General features: G+C 40.3%; 1 protein-coding gene and 1 pseudogene across 10 annotated transcripts in view; one reads left to right on the plus strand and one right to left on the minus strand.

Moving 5' to 3' along the window:
• Positions 1-1,894: 1,894 nt before the first annotated feature.
• On the minus strand, positions 1,895-11,937 carry LOC101692236 (annotated as a pseudogene).
• The window catches only part of OSBPL8 (oxysterol binding protein like 8), a 160,047-nt gene continuing 155,822 nt past the window's right edge, over positions 10,731-14,955 (plus strand). For 5 of the 10 annotated variants that reach the window (XM_045069085.1, XM_045069087.1, XM_013056022.2 and 2 more), the window contains exon 1: positions 11,982-12,357. The gene's annotated coding sequence lies outside the window, so the exon portion shown is untranslated. Of the gene's footprint in view, positions 10,786-11,980; positions 12,358-14,955 lie in introns of those variants that run through there. The other 5 variants (XM_045069089.1, XM_013056023.2, XM_004752371.3 and 2 more) reach the window with 2 other exon arrangements.

Consider the following 14,955-nt stretch of genomic DNA (forward strand, 5'->3'; position numbering starts at 1 on the left):
TCTGATGTTAGAATTGGAGTTCAACCCCACTGCACTATACTACTTCAGTGAGTCAAGTTTATATTGATGAACTTTGTAATATTGATTAAATTTATTTTTTAGAAAGATTTATTTATTTTTAAAGATTTTATTTGTCAGAGCACAAGCAGGGGAAGCAGCAGGTAGATGGAGAGCCCAGCTCTGCGCTGAGCAAGAAGCCCGATGTGGGACTTGATCCCACGACCTTGGAATAATGAAGACAGATGCTTAATCAACTGAGCCAACCAAGTATCCCAAGACTTATTTATTTTAAAGAGAGAAAGAGTGTGTGCATGAGAGAGGGGCAGAAGGAGAGAGAGAATCCTCAAACAGACTCCCCTCTGAGCACAGAGCCCAATGTGGGGCTTGATCTCAGGACCCTGAGATCATGGCCTGAGTTGAAATCAAGAATCAGCTGCTTAACTAACTGAGCCACCCAGGCACCTCTTTGATTAAATTGATTTCAAGATTTTCTACCAACTTAATAGTAATACTAACTCATAACAGTTTCTGGATTATCACTGCTAACCTAATGGGAACATCTCTGCATAAAATGAAAGTACTTAGTTTTTGTCAAATATTAGCACTGAAGAAATAAAACATTAACAGAATAGTTTCAACTATTTTTTTTCCAGAAAACAGTCAGTGCTAATCAAGCCAAAGCCTAAACTTTCACTTGACTTTTTTTGCTACTTTTTATGAATTTGACAGTTGTGCATTTGGAATGTGTTCAAATTCTATTTGTAGCTGAATCATGTGAATGCCAAGGAGATCAGTACATCTGCTTCTTAGCATCTCTAGAGTAATCTGTATTTGCAGAATGCTTTATATAAATTTGAACATGTTAATGTGCTTAATCAGATTTATTTACCATAGGTCATGAGATATTTGGCCTTTCACAGTGGTTTAATAGAGGTTTGGAGCAAATAATGGATAGCATGAGTTGCTTTTGATTTGAATACTTTTACCAAAAAATAGTCATAAACGTGGGGAATCTGGGTGGCTCAGTCAGCTAAGTCTTCAGCTTAGGTTGTGATCTTGGGATCCTGGGATTGAGCCCTGCATGGGGCTCCCTGCTTGGCAGGGAGTCTGTTTCTCCCTCTCCTTGCTCATGATCTTTCTCTTTCTCTCTCAAATAAATAAAATCTTAAAAAATAGAAATGATAAAGAGGAAATGATTACTATCTTAAGGGTAGAAAATAACAAGTAGTAATTGTAGAGTACATTCCCATGGATTTGACCTACAGATAGAGAAAAGAAAGTGACATAATTTGAACGTGGGTTTTTTTTCCTTTAAAGTAGGGGCCCAATTATACAGTATGTACCTCTAAGAAATGAGACATTTAAAAAAACATAACCACATATTATTATGCCTAAGATGATTAATAATAATTCCTTGATATCATGTAATATCCAAAAAGTATTAATATCTCCCTGATTGTCTCAATAGTGTCTTTTATAAAAGTGATTTGAAACAATCTAAAAGAGGTCCACATACTGCATTCGGTTGATATGTCTGATGAGTCTATTTTTTTAATAAACATTTGTAATTTTATTAAATAAAAATAGAACATCACAACCATGAACACTGTTACAATTAGAGGCCTTCTTGGTTCTCCACAATGATACTGAGCATGTTCACAAGGGGTTTCCATTATTTAGTCTTAGTCTAAACAACCACCTTTATTTATTTATTTAAAGATTTTATTTATTTATTTAACAGAGAGAAACATAGCAGAAAGGGAACACAAGCAGGGAAACAAAGAGAAGGAGAAACAGGCCTCCCTCTGAGCAGGAGCCTAATGCTGGGCTCGATCCCAGGGTCCTGGGATCATGACCTGAGCCAAAGGCAGATGCTTAATGACTACACTACCCAGGCACCCCTAAAAAACAATCTTTAAAAGAAGGAAAAAAACAGCACACTACCATTTAAGTTGTTTTAATGTTTCCTCACAAATGGTGAAAAATACGACAGTACAGACAAGGAATAATCATGATGTTGTGGCCAACATTATAAATATGGAATTATAAATTTAAAACATGTTATGGTTTAAAAATATATCTGTAGTCAGTGAAGGTCTTCAGGGTCTCTGCATCTAGTAGGTTTGGTCTCTGTGTTCCTGATGGTGCTCACCTTTATCATTTTTCCAGGTCTTTCACCCCCATGTCATCTTCTTCCCATCTGTTCCATCAAAGGTCCAGGGGACCCATTAGAGTTACCCCATCTTCCTTCACCAATGTCACCTCTGTCCATGCCACAGCCACCAGAAAGCCACCTCTTTCTCCACCATGACCATTTCTGAACATCCCACCCTGACCACCATAGCTCATGAGGCCACTTCTTCCTCCCTGCCTGCCACCAGGGCTGCCTCTGCCACAGTCACCACGCAGTGGTGGGAGAGGTGGTGGAAGGAAGCCTTCAGGCTCTAGGACTTTAGAATGGTTCATTCTGTTCTCCAGGCAAAGTTCTGGTTTCCATACCCTGGATTGGGACACTGCCAGTCTCCAGCTCTGTGCTGGATGTTTCCTCCTCCAGATGGGTTCCCTTGGAAACTCTGGGACCCTCTTGGGGGAAAGCTACTTCTATCTCCTCCTCGGTCTCTCATGTGACCCATGGGACCCCCAGGCCCTCGTGGACCATCTGGACCTCCACAGCGTGACTTTGGCATCCTTCTGCCCTCACGGGGAAGCATACTACCAGGAATGCTGTTCATCGGAGGCTGCTTCTTAGCAAGAGAAACCTTAAGTTTGCTCCCTTGAAAATCTTTCCCATCAAACCACTCCATGGCAACCTTAACAGCTGGTGCGTCTTCATAGGACACTGTAGCACCACCTTTGGGCTTTCCTGTTTCCTTGTCCAAGTAGATATGAATCATGGGTTGTCTAGTTCTCTTGTTTATCTTAACAACTTCACACTGCTTAATGAAGTCTGCCAGATCACCTAGAATCGCATTGTCATTTAAGCTTAAATTGCACATTGCCAGAGTCTTCATCTAGAGCCACAGGTGGGCCTAGATCAAGATCTGGTCCTTTTGACCATGAAGCCACCTTGCTCTCCAGCACCCATTGCTCTGCATCTTCCTCCCTGCCCATTTCTGCTCATGCTCCCACTGATCAAATACCCCTCTTTCAGTGCCCCAGTTATCAGGCCCACTCATGTTCCATTCTCTCCTGTCTGGAAAGTCCTCCAGACTCCTGGAACTCCATAAACACCCATGCTACTGGGGTGGTCCTGTTGGAATGAGCTCTGCTGCCTGTAGCTGCTGCTCTGTTGGCTATATTGACTTGGGGAGTCTGGCTTTAGGATCAAGTTTGGCAGGGATAACTAGTGGACAGCTGCTGCCCATAGCGGCTTTGTTGACCATAGCTACTCTGCTGTCCACAGCTGGTGGGCTGCCCATAGGTGTTCTGCCGAGAGTAACTATTCTGATCATACCTAGCTAGCTGTGCAGAGGAATAGCTGGTAGGAGAAGATGGTGGTGCTGACTGGCTGCATGGGGTAGCTCCTAGGTACCTGGGGTAACTATAGTTATTCTGTCCATATCATAGTCTGGGCTCATTGTAACCTCTGGTGCTAAACTGAGATTGACTAGTCTCAGCAGATTGTTACCATCCTGTGGTTTTACAGGTTCAGTGGCTGTTGGCTGCTGCCTGTAGACTGGGTAAGCAGGCTGAGTGCCATATGCAGACTGAGGTGCACAGAAGGCCTGGATGGTAGTGACGATAGCAGTGGGTATCATAAACACCAGTGCCATACAGTGCAGACTGTATGCCTGGGAGGCAGCTGGAGTAGTGTAACGAGGAGGAGGCTGTTCCATAAGAAGTTGCATAGGTGGTCTGCCCATAGGTTGCAGTGATCTGAGCTTGGGTAAAGCTGACATCTGTGGGTTGTCCACAGGTTCCATAACTTTGCTGCCCATACGCCTGGGTGGTCTGTGCATATCCTTGAGTGGGCTGCAGCTTCATTATACATGCTGTAATCCGTAGACACCATTTTCTCTCCTTCCTTCTCATTGATGAATCTACTTTAATAATAATAGTGCCCCTTATTTCCTTGCCTTTATTTATTGCATGAAGGTAATTTTCTTCTAGTATTTTCCATGTTCTTAGTTTATAGCAATGTATTCATAGGGTGTACTGTTTTTCTAAAAATTTCAGAAAGGGAGGCTGGGAGGCAAACAATGTTAGATCCAAGACACTTGGTTGACAGCAAAAGAAAGTCAAAGACCACAAGGGGCAAAGTGTTTGGCCATCTCTGGAAAGGAGCTGATATTTAAAAATAAAATAAAAAATAGATGTATCCTAACTCCATTCCATTGCAGGAGGGTGTTATAGGCATTAGGGATAAAAGGAAACAGCTGGGGAATGGGATTGGGAATCTGGTCTCAGCTGTCTGTGCATATAATACCAGTAAGTTAGGCTCCCATAGGAACTGACTGAGAACAACTATGGGAAAATATCAACAGGGCCTAGAACCAAGGGATGAACTGGACACGAATGCTTTGGACAAACATTACTGGAATATAAGGAAGGTGTCTTCTTTCTTCACCTTGTCACCTCTGGGCACCAGTGTTCTGGAAGAATAAGAAAGATAATAAATAATTAGTAGGAGATTTGACAAAAGTCATTTAGGTAGCTCCTGTCCTTGTTGCGAGAGGTGAGTAGATGGCTACTACCTGATAATGTTGTACATATGGCACCTTTATTACTAGGAGAGAAGAGCACAAATGGCAGTTTTGAAACACTGTAGAGTGAGGCCTCTTGCTAGCTTCCCATTCATTTCAGAAAAGAGGTGAAGTAAACTACAGATACTTAAATAATTTTTTTGTAAATAGGATGAGCCTTGGACACAGTAAAAACCAGTAACTTATTAAGTTGAAAGAATTAATGTACAGTCTGGTTTATATGAATTACTTGTGAACTATCAGAAAGTTTATGGATGTATAAACACAGGTATGAGAAAGCTAACCAGAATAATCTATTCTAACAATTTATAATCTCTTATATGTTAAAAAATATGAAGTAATGAAAGTCATTTGGACATTGTGCAGTGAAATTATGATTTGGTTTTCTCAGGAAAGTATTATAAAAGTAAATATATTTCTAATAATCTTATGTGGCTGAGGAAAAGAAAGAGTAAAGCTTTGGTTAAAAAGAAAATGAGGATATAATTTCTTTGCATTGTAGTTACCACAACTTCAGAAATTTAAGGAATTATGTGTCCTATGCTTTACATGTTTACATATCTATGATAAATAGCTTTTTATACACTCTCTTGAAATTGAAATGAAGAACATATTTACAACTGGGAATATGTAGGCTAGGAAGATATCAGAAAGAAATGGGTTCTTCTTCCTTTATAAACATTTATTTGGAGTTCAGGATGCCCTCTGAGCTTAATTAAAACTCAGGAGTCAATCTTTAAATTCTGAGCATAGATTTCTAACTATATCCAGAGATGGTATTAAAAAGTCATAGCATGCACATTGAAAAGGCAATGTGGGTGGAAAGAGTAGGCAGAGCTTTTCAATAAGAGTTAATTGTTCTTAACCTGTGAATACATAATTATATAATTTGTTATGATGAACTTTCATTTTTAGACTTCTATGGTGGGACTCATTAATGCTTCATAGTTATTTGAAAAATAGTATGTAATTCTGTTTTTTATTACTCTAAATCATGATCTCCTAAATATGTGTTAATTTCTTAATCTGATTATTAATAAATCATCCTCACTGGTACATTAGGCAAATTTGAAATAAAAATGTCATGAAGAAAAATATTTAAAATGCTACATCAGGAGAGTTATTTAAAAAGAGAATACCACTAAAACATTAACATAGTCTTGGCTAAATGGACCAGAAAAGAGGAAAAAAAATGGAAATGTTTAGTATTTTTGCTTTTAAGGGCATATACCAGATGAAAATAATACAAATGGATAAAATACTTGGTCTGATGAGGTCTGTTTAATAGTAGATGTAAAGTAAGAATCTGATTGGATTTATTCTGATGCTAGGAATATGATTGATTGCTATTTTTTCTTTTAAAAATATTATTAAATATTTTTAACAATTCTGGTTTGTGTAGTCAATGGTTTTTAGATTCATGCAAATATTTAACACTTTCAGTGCTATTCCTTTAGTCTTAACTATCAGACCTTTTAATTGGGATGATTTCATTTTTTTCTGTAGAAAGAAATTTCTTTAGACTTTCTATTAGTGAGAATCAATATTAGCAGCAAACTGTTTTTGCTTGCCTGGAAAAATGCCTTCATTTTGGCTTCATTCTTAAAGATCTCTTCAGTGGGCATTGAATTCTAGGCTGACAGTCATTTTCCTAGCCCACTGAAGACATTTTTTCACTGTCTTCTGATTCTCTTGAGGAAAGCCAATTACCAGATATTTTGAGGATAATCCATTTTTTTTTTACCTTCTACTTTTAAGGTTTTCTTTTTTTGTTTCTGGTGTTGTACAGTTTTACTATCATATATATAAGTGGTAGATTTATTATTCTTTAACTTACTGGGGATTTCCTAAGTCTGTGGGTTAGAGTCTTTCTTTCATCAGCTCTGGGAAGTTTTCAACCATTATCTTAACAGGTACTGCTTTGCCATATTTTCTCTTTCCTATTTCCTATTCTTTTGGAGTACTGATTTATTTCAGACTTTCTCACAATGTCTTCCATGTCACTTAAAGTCTCTTTAGCATTTTTCATTTATTTTTCTTTTTTCTATTACATTTGGCCAATTTCTTCATCTCTATCTCCCAGTTCACTAAATTTTACTTCTACTATGTCAAATAGACTATTAAACATGTCTACTGAGTTTTAAATTTTAATAATTTATATATTTTAATTTTTTAAATTCTATTTTACAAAAAAACACCTTTAGTTATTCTTTGTACTCTCTTGTTCTCTGTACATATTTTCAAGGTTGTCTTTTATTTGTATTTTATATAGTTATTTTACAGTCTATGTATAATTTCAGTATCTAAAGCCCTTTTGAATATGTTTTTGCTATGTTCACTGTTTCTTACCAATGGGGTCTCATTTTCTTCTGTGCTTGTTATTTTTTAAAATGTGAGCTGCTCGGGGTGCCTGGATGGCTTGGTTGGTTAAGCACCCAACTCTTGGCTTCAGCTCAAGTCACGATCTAGGATCGAGACCCGCATCGATACGTAAATATTTTGTAAGCAAATCTTCAGATATTATAAATAGACTACTTTTTTTTTTTTTTTTAAGGTCAAGCAAAGCTTTATTTCGCACCAAGCAGCAGGAATCAGACTGACCGTCAAATAGACCGGTGGGGACCGCCCCTACAGAGAGGACGACCCCTCCCTGCTTTCCAGACTAACCTTTATAGAGCAAAGGCCATGCGGTGGGGCCTGGCCACACACAGGTGGCCAGTGAGATTGTAACAAACACAGGAAACTCCACAGTGATGCTAAGCGACCAACTGAATTACAATTTACCCTAGTAGACATTTGAACCAACCCATCACCTAGTTCAGAATTGGTGCCCAAAATGTGCCCAAAGGGCGGGGCCCATACTCCTTGGCAGCTAGGAGACAGTATGCGCCCCCACTGATTGAATACCTCTACCTGGCCTGACCCATAGACTACTTTTTAATATAAATTTTTAGTTGGGTGCTTACCAAATATCTAGGTGACTATTTTGTAAGTGTCTATTACTTTATTTTACTAAATAGAAGAGTAATATTGTTCTATAGTACATTTAGCCTTTGAACCACTAATCTGTTAGTTTACATGTACTTAACCTGATTTGTGAGATTATACTACATAATAAATTCAAGATCTCTGTAATAAATATTTATTATTTATTCTTATTTCATATTAGTAGCAGCAAGTCAGCTGCTACTGTATTGCTCCAGGGTAAAGGTAAATTGCAGGTCTGCTCCGTGTATTCTCTCATTCTGATAGCCTATTTGAAAAATGCCTTTCTCGGGACGCCTGGGTGGCTCAGTTGGTTAAGCAGCTGCCTTCGGCTCAGGTCATGATCCCAGCGTCCTGGGATCGAGTCCCACATCGGGCTCCTTGCTCGGCAGGGAGCCTGCTTCTCCCTCAGCCTCTGCCTGCCATTCTGTCTGCCTGTGCTCGCTCTCTTTCCCTCTCTCTCTGAAGAATAAATAAAATCTTTAAAAAAAAAAAAAAAAAAAAAAAAAAAAAAAAAAAAAAAAAAGAAAAATGCCTTTCTCATGGCACGCAGCATGAGACTAAGAGATTGACCTGAATGTTGCACTAAAATTTAAAGTAGTTAGCATGTATTACATCTGTTTATAAACCACTGGCTAGAGCAAGTTACAGGGCCAAGGGTGGTAATATAATCTACCACAATCTTATTGTGTTCAATACCTTATTCATGTTTAAGGTTACTCTTAATCTTCTTTGAGAAAATGAGCATTTTAATAGAAAATCTTCATCAGCAATTTTTGGCAACACAGATGTCTAAATGGAAAGGCTAAAGGTAAAACAAAAAACAACCTCAAGCCAATTGTTCTCATTTTAGGTCAGGGTTCATACATATTCTATTATCATGCCTGTCAGTGCTTTAACTGATTTGGAAAAAGAATTTCTCATTCTCAGAAATGTATAATTAATTAAACACTGGGCAATAAGAGATTAATTCTCATTGGAGTTAAAATTGGGTAGTTATAATAAAAGTGGATAGTTTTAATAAAAAGTTTTGTTCAAAAATGTTATTCTTTTTTTCAAATATTTAATTTATTTATTTGACAGGCAGAGATCACACATAGGCAGAGAGGCAGGCAGAGAGAAAGAGGTGGAAGCAGGCTCCCTGCTGAGCAGAGACCCTGATGATGCGATGCGGGGCTTGATGTGGGGCTTGATCCCAGGATCCTAGGATAATGACCTGAGCCGAAGGCAGAGGCTTTAACCCACTGAGCCACCCAGGCTCCCCTCAAAAATGTTATTCTTAAAAATTATTTTAAGAGTAGAAAACTTGTAGGATATCTCAACATAGCAAATGAGTTACAGGGTATTTCTCAATTATAGTGCAGGATCACATATTTTACAGTTTCTGTTTATGTTGTGATTATATCACAAATGCTAGATTGATCATTTCCTGCAATCATAGAATATTAGATTTGAAAGGATCTGAAAAGTATATCTTTCTGAATTTGAATATATTGATACATCATTTTGTTGCAATCAGTTGTGAGGTATGTCAAAATCATCATTCATGGCAAGCAATTATTATTAGCAACAGTTATTTTTTTTTAATTTAAATGATTTTATTTATTTAATTGACAGAGAGAGAGATCACAAATAGGCAGAGAGACAGACAGAGAGAGAGATGAGGAGAAGCAGGCTCCCTGCTGAGCAGAGAGCCCCATGCGGGACTCGATCCCAGGCCCCTGGGATCATGACCTGAGCCGAAGGCAGAGGCTTAACCCACTGAGCCACCCAGGCGCCCCTATTAGCAACAGTTAAAATACAGACAACTGCAAAAGATATACTTACATTTGTTGTTCCATATCTTTAGTTTCATGAACTTGCATTCTGATTTTTTTTTAGTGTGGTTGATAGGAGTTATAACTAGTCTGACAAGAATTTGCACTGTCCTGAGTATACAATGGCTATTTATTTCAAATGTGAATATCATCACTGAAAAAAAAAAAAAGGTTGAATAACATTGGTTAAACAGCATATAGTCCAACTTCCTACTTTTATCAGAATTTGAAATGCAGAGAGTAATTCATCTAGCCAAACGTCTAACTAGCAAAGTCTATAACCTAGGCCACCTTGCTTCCAGAAGGGTGCTTCCTTTTTCAGGAAAAGGTCATTTATTTTCCACTGCCTGTGTAAGAAATTTGGGCCTGAGGCAGGAGAGGACTGTCAAGGTAATTTGCCTTCTCTTTCTTTTTTTTTTTTTTTTTAATGATTTTATTTATTTATTTGACAGACAGAGAACACAAGTAGGCAGAGAGGCAGGCAGCGAGAGAGAGAGAGAGAGAGAGAGAGAGAGAGACAAGCAGGCTCCCCGCTGAGCAGAGAGCCTGATGTGGGACTTGATCCCAGGATCCTGAGATCATGACCTGAGCCAAAGGCAGCAGCTTAACCCACTGAGCCACCCAGGCACCCTGTCTTCTCTTTCTAATCTTTAGTTTTAGTTCCCAAAGTAAAGGAAAAGTACCAGAGAGACAGAGCCCAGAGTGTATATTTTGTGTGTTATTTGTGCTCTAAGAACATTCTTTTTCAAATCTATTTGACTGCAACTCACAATAAGAAACAATTTAAATCACAATATAGGACACACTCTTATCCTTCCCCACAAATGAAACAAAAATTTCACAAAGCAATTTCTTGTCCACACTAAGTATGTAGTCTGGTCTTTATATTCTCTTCCATTCTAGCTTATTTTATTACAAAATAAAATTAATTTTTGAGTCTGTATAAAAAATATTTCTCCAGAAAATAGGAGACAGGTTTCAATTTACTGACAAACTCCAAAGTTACTTGCTTTGCTGAAAGTGTCCTTCACAGAATAATAAATGTCTCTCATATTTATTGGAACTACAATTATCTCAAGAGTTCAGAACAGAACCTGTAGAATCTTTTCTTCATTCTACAGAATGAAGAACACCAGCTCATTACCAGTCTCACAGATTCTAAGACTCATTGTTTTTCCCATTTTAACAATCTCTGAACTCAGGATGTGTCCTAAAAATATCAGTGGCATGGCATAGTTTAATTGGCAGTGTTTTTCTATCTTGAGTAACACGAACTAATGGTGAGTCTTAAAGTCTGTTTCTTAGTGTATCCATAAAATACATTAATCATAACGATTTAAACAGGCCAAACTCTATTGCTTATTCATTTCAAAGTATCCAGCTGATCAGAAAGCTTTTTGATGTCATATTAAGAAAATGTAATGAGGACGTAAGACTTTTTGCTTAAGCAAAAAACCCTTAGTTCTGGGCCAAAAGTAAAAATGACTTGCAAACGGAGAAAGCTTTCTCACGTGCTTTCATTGTTCCCAGGGTTTGATTATGATCTTTTGCTTTTCTAACCCCCTCATTTCTGTATTGTTGCTTCTCCTCCGGTGTCCAGCATACTTTTCTCTCCTCCTCACCAGGGTTGAGGGCTGGGGGAGAGAGGTCCTTGGACCATGGTTTAAAAGGGAGGCAAAAGGTATGCCCAAAAGTTAAGGTACTTGGGGGACGGGGAGGATTAGTCTTTATTTTAAAAATGGAACTAATTGCCCAAATCCTGCGTATCTGCTTAAACTGCCACCAACCTAACACAGTGTAAGACTTAATGACTGCGAAACTGGCACGAAGGATGCTGAACATGATGAGGAACAAAAATAAGTTTGCTAGGCTATTTTCATCCCAGCATGACTGAAACGCACCATCCTTCCCTCAAAAATAAAAACCTCTAACGAGGAAAACAGTAAATTAAATGCCACAAATTAACGTGTTACTAGAAATCGGAAGAATTAGTTACTGCTTTTTCACCCAGACACCACGATGCCTTCTTTTTTCCTTTGTTTGGCTAAAACTTCAGCCAAGCCAGGGCTGAGGAGGCGGGCGTCACCCTCACGCCTCCGAGTGGGCGTGGGGTCCTAAGCCCTCACCAGGGACCTGCACTGTGCAGTCTCCTCAGATTAGACAGGGCCCTGTAAGACCGGTCCACAAGGCCCCGCCTCAGCAGGTTACAGGCGTGGGGCGGAAGGCGGTGGTCTCGCATTCCGAAGCCTCCTTCGGGTACGCGGAGGCAATTCGGAGGCGATAAGACTCTGGCAGAACAAGGTGTTGACAGTTGTTCCCGCGCGACTCACCGCCTAGCCCGCAGGAGAGGCGTCTCTGCGGCCGCCTCCGCACCCTGTCACGTGACGGGAAGGGGGGGGTGGCTGGAGCGCGCGAGCTGGGGGGCGGGGCCTGGAAGGGGAGGGCGCTCGGATGTGAAGTATCTCGGAGGCTCCAGGTTCCCAGAGAGGCGGCGACGCGGCCGATGACAACATTAGGCCGCGACGAGCTCCGGGCTGGGCGGTGGTGGGAGCGGTAGCCCGAGCGGCTCTGGCGTTAGGTTTTACCGCGCCAAAAGCCGCAGCGAGAATCGGGTAGACGAGGGGAAGGTGGAGCCCGCCCTGGCCAGAGGACGGCGGACAGGGAGTTCCCGCCCCGCTCTCGTGCACAGCCGGCAGCGTCTCCGCGGCAGCGAGCCAGCGCCCTCGGTCTGGGCTCGCGCCCTAGCTCCTGCCGGCTACAGCAGCCGAGAGAAGTTGGGGTCCGCCCGGGCTCGTGTAGGGCCCCGGAGGAACCGGCCCTCTGCTGCCCGCCTCTCCGGGGGCTCCGCACTGGTGAGTGTCACGCCGGTCCCTGAGTCGGGGGCCGACGGGTCTGCACCCTCCTGGGCGACTGCACCCCCTTATCCCCACGTTCTGAGCTCGGCTCGGCTGGGGCTCCCCGCGCCGGAGAGTTCCTCTTCGGCTTCTTTGTCCCTATTTGGAGTGGGGGATTCCAAAGGCCGGCGGGGGTGGAGTGTTTTGGGGCCCACAGTACGTGCGTGTGCAAACCTTACAAAGCCACGTCAGGGGCCGGGGGTGGTGAGAGCATTTTGACCACCCTGAGTGCCTCCTCCCGAAGTTTGGGCGGACAGCGGGGTCTCGCCGGAAGCCCCCGCGCGGGGGAGAGCTGGTGCTTTGTCACTTGGCGCGGTTAAGGCGAGGCTTCGGTTTTCCTGTGACAGCCTCAGAGGAGGCTGTGCCGCGCACCGCAACCGCACCCGCCCATACTGAGCCGAGTGACACGGTGTCGTTCTTCTGAACTCAGTTCCTGTGGCCGACTTGTAACGTAGGAGGAAGACGAAGCCTTAGTTGTACTTTTAAATGTAATGTTTGTTTCTAAGTCCTTTCTCAAGAGTGGACTCAGGTTCTTAGGAGCTTCACATGGAGCACGCTTCTGGTTCATTGAGCCGCCCACTCGAGACCAGCTGAGTGAAGCAACAGTATATGCAGATCTTCCATTCACAAAAGTCATATAACACTCTTCTTTATGAGAGACATCTGCTTTAGGGAACTTGCCTAATTTCATTTTATCTAAATATTGTCTGAAATGGTAGATAACTTGGACTCCTCAAACAGATGGGAAAACTTATCTGATGATATTATAAGCATATTTGTGTTAAATAATTGTTTTTTAAGATTTATTTATTTATTTATTTGACAGAGAGAGAGAGAGAGATCACAAGTAGGCAGAGAGGCAGGCAGAGAGAGAGGAGGAAGCAGGCTCCCTGCTGAGCAGAGAGCCCGATGTGGGACTGGATCCCAGGACTCTGAGATCATGACCTGAGCCGAAGGCAGCGGCTTAACCCACTGAGCCACCAAGGCGCCCCATGTGTTAAATAATTTAATGAAGTTTTTGCCTTTCTAATGCTAGAGGACTTTGAGTGACTTCTGATAAGTATGAGAATGCTATAGTGGGGTTATTAGTTTTTATTAACTTCCCTTGAAACTTAGCCTCAAATTAGTGCCACTTTAGGTCTTTTCAGATAATTATTTAAAAGATTTTATTTTGTTTTGTTTTTTTTTGTTTTGTTTTGTTTTTTTGCCTCTTAGGATTTCAAGGAAAATAAGGATTGTAGAGGAACGTGGATGAATTGCTTGTTAGATTTTCTCCATTCCATCAGCTGTTGTCTGCAGTTGATCATGTTAAGAGACTGTGGTCAATTTTTATGCTTGCTAGAAACCTGTTTTACAGTGGAACTATGATCATGCTAATTTTATAAAACAGGTTGGGAAAGGGAGAGTAAGGGTATGATTTGTCCTTTATAGAAAGTACAGCTAATTTCAAGTATTTGTTGCCCCTTTTTTGATACCAACTATGTATGGAATGACTATAATATGCCTGTTCAAAGTACTGGGAAAGGGAATAGATGAAACATAAGAACTACCTTTTAGGTCTTTAATTATGGAGATTAGGTTGTTGCGGTCAAATTCCACGTAGACTGTTTGAGCCACAATACATTGTACACAGCTGCTTAGAACTGGTTGTTTAATTAAAAAAGGGTCATGGTTTATTTCTTGTTGAATATTAATATGCTATCTGTGATCTGGAAAAGGTGCTGTCCTTTTTCAGTTAGAGTATTATTACATTTTCAAGGCAGTCAAATATGGTTTTTACAGCAGCACATTTATGGCACTTATAAATTTGGCAAGATCTAGTTTCTTGGTTCATTTTTTAATTGAAAACCTTATACTCTGGGGATAAATAAATTACAATTCTGTGTAATGAAGTTATATTTTAGTTTTGACTTAAGAAAAAAATGATAACATTATGATTTTATTAAATTTTCATTACAAAAGGAGCTGTCTTGTTAAAAGACAAATTGCAGAATTTCTTTAGTGAGTACTGTTAGTACATTTAAACTTGTTTTGGTTTATAAATAATCCTTCAAGAGCAGGTTACTTGGAACATGAGTGACAGAGTAAGGGAGGATACTTAGACACAGTTTTCCGATTTTGTGGAAAATTCTTATGCTAATAGCAATACCTGAAGTGTTACGTTTGAATATTTATAATATTCAAAGCTGAATGCATTTATAGCAGTGATCTTGGAGCATCAGGGGATTCAAAAGTAGAAGGCATATGTCTTACCTTATTTTTTTGAATATGATGTACATGTAATCCATAAATATAACATGAATTAAAAAGTCTCTGAGTACTGCATTAAAGTGGCTGGGTGCAAGGAGATTGGTGGAGATGCTCTATTGGAGCAGTTGTGGCTATAGTATCATTTTCTTGTGGATGGGACTCAGGAAGGGATGTCTGGACTAATGTGTAGATGTAGATTTACATTCCTATGTTGGAATCCCTTGAAAGATTTTAGATCTATCCTTCTTTCTACCTTGGTTCCTCACTCCCTCATATTTCTTTGAAGGCATTAACTTGAAGGTCTCA

Source organism: Mustela putorius, unplaced genomic scaffold (genome assembly GCF_011764305.1).
Source record: "Mustela putorius furo isolate JIRA1106 unplaced genomic scaffold, ASM1176430v1.1 tig00003911_pilon_pilon_pilon, whole genome shotgun sequence".
In the NCBI taxonomy this organism is placed as follows: domain Eukaryota; kingdom Metazoa; phylum Chordata; class Mammalia; order Carnivora; family Mustelidae; genus Mustela; species Mustela putorius.